Source organism: Hippopotamus amphibius, chromosome 10, assembly GCF_030028045.1.
Source record: "Hippopotamus amphibius kiboko isolate mHipAmp2 chromosome 10, mHipAmp2.hap2, whole genome shotgun sequence".
NCBI classification, from domain to species: domain Eukaryota; kingdom Metazoa; phylum Chordata; class Mammalia; order Artiodactyla; family Hippopotamidae; genus Hippopotamus; species Hippopotamus amphibius.
In genome coordinates, this window is record NC_080195.1 from 77079799 (window position 1) to 77083901 (window position 4103).

The following is a 4103-nucleotide window of genomic DNA, read 5'->3' on the forward strand; positions in this document are numbered from 1 at the left end:
AATATGCTATTAAACAACCAAGAAATCACTAAAGAAATCAAAGAGGAAATCAAAAATATCTAGAAACAAATGATAATGAAAACACAATGACCAAAAACCTATGGGATGCAGCAAAAGCAGTTCTAAGAGGGAAGTTTATAGCAATACAGTCCTACCTCAAGAAGCAAGAAAAATCTCAAATAAACAAACTAATCTTACACCTAAAACAAGTAGAGAAAGAAGAACAAAGAAACACCAAAGTGAGCAGGAAGAAAGAAATCATAAAGATCAGATCAGAAATAAATGAAAAAGAAATGAAGGAAACAATAGTAAAGATCAATGAAACAAAAAGCTAGTTCTTTTAGAAGAAAAACAAAGTTGATAAACCATTAGCCAGACTTCTCAGGAAAAAAAGGGAGAAGATGGAAATCAACAGAATTAGAAATGAAAAAGGAGAAGTAACAACGGACACCACAGAAATACAAAAGATCATGAGAGACTACTACAAGCAACTATATGCCAATACATTGGCTAACATGGAAGAAATGGATACATTCTTAGAAAAATATGATCTTCCAAGACTGAGCCAGGAAGAAATAGAAAATATGAACTGACCAATCACAAGTACAGAAATTGAGACTGTGATTAAAACTCTCCCAACAAACAAAAGCCCAGGGCCAGATGGATTCACAGGCAAATTCTATCAAACATTTAGAGAAGAGCTAACACCTATCCTTCTCAGACTCTTCCAAAATACAGCAGAAGGAGGAACACTCCCAAACTCATTCTACGAGGCCACCATCACCCTGATACCAAAGCCAGGCAAAGATGTCACCAAAAAAGAAAATTACAGGCCAATATTACTGATGAATATAGATGCAAAAATCCTCAACAAACTACTAGCTGACAGAATCCAACAGCACATTAAAAAGATCACACAACATGATCAAGTGGGGTTTACCATGGGATGCAAGGATTCTTCAATATATGCAAATCAATCAATGTGATATATCATATCAACAAATTGAAGGATAAAAACCATATGATCTTCTTAATAGATGAGGAAAAAGTTTTTGACAAAATTCAACTTCCATTTATGATGAAAATTCTCCAGAAAATGGGCATAGAAGGAAATTATCTCAATATAATAAAAGCCATATACAAGAAACCAAAAGCCAACATCGTTCTAAATGGTGAAAAACTGAAAGCATTCCCTCTAAGAACAGGAACAAGACAAGGGTGCCCACTCTCACCACTATTATTCAACATAGTTTTGGAAGTTTTAGCCACAGCAATCAGAGAAGAAAATGAAATTAATGGATTCCAAATTGGAAAAGAAGAAGTAAAATTGTCACTCTTTGCAGATGACATGATATTATATATGGAAAACCCTAAAGACTCTAACAGAAAACTGCTAGCACTAATTGATGAATTTAGTAAGGTAGCAGGATACAAAATTAATGCACAGAAATCTCTTGCATTCCTATACACTAACAATGGAAGAACAGAAAGAGAAATTAAGGAAACTCTCCCATTCACCACTGCAACAAAAAGAATAAAATACCTAGGAATAAACCTGCCTAAGGAGGCAAAAGACCTGCATGCAGAAAACTATAAGACACTGATGAAAAAAATCACAGACGATACAAATAGATGGAGAGACATACCATGCTCTTGGACTGGAAGAATGAACATAGTGAAAATGACTGTACTACCCAAAGCAATTTACAGATTCAACGCAATCCCTGTCAAATTACCAATGGCATTTTTCACAGAACTAGAACAAGAAATCTTATGATTTGTATGGAAACACAAAAGAGCTCAAATAGCCAAAGCAGTCTCGAGAAGGAAAGATGGAGTTGGTGGAATTAGGCTTCCTGACTTCAAACTATACTACAAGGCCATAGTGATCAAGACAGTATGGTACTGGCACAAAAACAGAAAGGAAGATCAATGGAATAGAATAGAGAACTCAGAGGTAAACCCAAGCACATATGGACACCTTATCTTTGACAAAGGAGGCAAGAATACACAATGGAAAAAAGACAGCCTCTTTAATAAGTGATGCTGGGAAAATAGGACAGCAACATGTCAAAGAATGAAATTAGAACACTTCCTAACACCATACAGAAAAATAAACTCAAAATGGATTAAAAACCTACATGTAAGGCCAGACACTATAAAACTCCCAGAGGAAAACATAGGCAGAACACTCTATGACATACGTCAAAGCAAGATCCTTTTTGACCCGCCTCCTAGAATCATGGAAATAAAATCAAGAATAAACAAATGGGACCTAACGAAACTTAAATGCTTTTGCACAGTGAAAGAAACCATAAACAAGACAAGAAGACAACCCTCAGAATGGGAGAAAATACTTGCCAATGAAGCAATGGACAAAGGATTAATCTCCAAAATATACAAGCAGCTCATGCAGCTTCATACCAAAAAAGCAAATAACCCAGTCCACAAATGAGTGGAAGACCTATATAGACATTTCTCCAAAGAAGACATGCAGATGGTCAACAAACACATGAAAAGATGCTCAACATCACTAATCATTAGAAAAATGCAGGTCAAAGCCACAATGAAGTATCACCTCACACTGGTCAGAATGGCCATCATCAAAACATCTAGAAACAATAAATGCTGGAGAGCTTGTGGAGAAAAGGGAACTCTCCTGCGCTGTTGGTGGGAATGTAAGTTGGCACAGCCACTGTGGAAAACAGTTTGGAGGTTCCTTAAAAAAACTAAAAATAGAACTACCATATGACCCAGTAATCCCACTACTGGGCACATACCCGGAGAAAACCATAATCCCAAAAGAAACATGTACCATAATGTTTATTGCAGCACTATTTACAATAGCTAGGACATGGAAGCAACCTTGATGCCCATCAACAGATGAATGGATAAAGAAGATGTGGCACATGTATACAATGAAATATTAGTCAGCCAAAAAAAGGAATGAAATGGAGCTGTATGTAATGAGGTGGATAGACCTAGTCTGTCATATAGAGTGAAGTAAACCAGAAAGAGAAAAACAAATACTGTATGCTAACTTATATATATACAGAATCTAAAAAAGAAAAAAAAATGGTACTGATGAACCCAGTGACCTGGCAAGAATAAGGATGCAGATGCAGAGAATGGACTGGAGGACACCAGGTTCGGGGGGTGGGGGGAGAAGGGGAAGTTGGGATGAAGTGCGAGAGTAGCATAGACATATATACAGTACAAACTGTAAAATAGCTAGTGGGAAGTTGCTGTATAACAAAGCGAGATCAACTCGATGATGGGTGATGACTTAGAGGGCCAGGACAAGGAGAGTGGGAGGGAGTCACGGGAGGGAGGGGATATGGGAATATATGTATAAATACAGCTGATACCTCAAAAGCTGGCACAAGAGTGTAAAGCAATTATTTTCCAATAACGAGGTTAAAAAAAAAAAAAAGCTATGCTAGCTTAGATTTGACCTCTTTTATGAACCTTTAAAAGCTGTTTATTTCACTTTTCAGTTTTGCATTTGCTTTTTCAATATTTTAAATATGTTATGCCCTATACTGTATAAGGGAGAAAATTTTTTACTCTACTCTTCTAGGTTCTTTTGGCTGGCCCAATAATTTAATTGACATAAGACAGATTAACAGCAGAAAAATTTAATTTCGTACATACGGGAGCTGCAAATACATGTGAAAGTCTTCAAGTGAGTCAGAACATTGAGGCCTAAATGCCACCCTGAGCTGAGAAGAAGGAGATGGGTGTCTGTGGCTTCAAGAGGAAGGAAGATAATTCACAGGAAGATGGGAAAAACAAATGTTTACTAAGCAAACATTTGTCATGCCATGCAGAGACCATGGGACACAGAGAGGAATTTATTTTTATTAGTTATCTCTTTTACACATATTAGCATATATGTGTCAACCCCAATCTCCCAATCCATCCCCCCACTCCCACCCCCAATTTCCTCACTTAGTATCCATATGGGACACAGAGAAGAATGTAAATAAACAGACCCTGCTGAGCTGCCTATAGCTCACCACACCTAGCCCACACTCTTTGTGGTTATCTTGGGTGATTGCTCTCTTCTTGGACCAGGCCCTCTTTCTAAATTTTTTACAGAA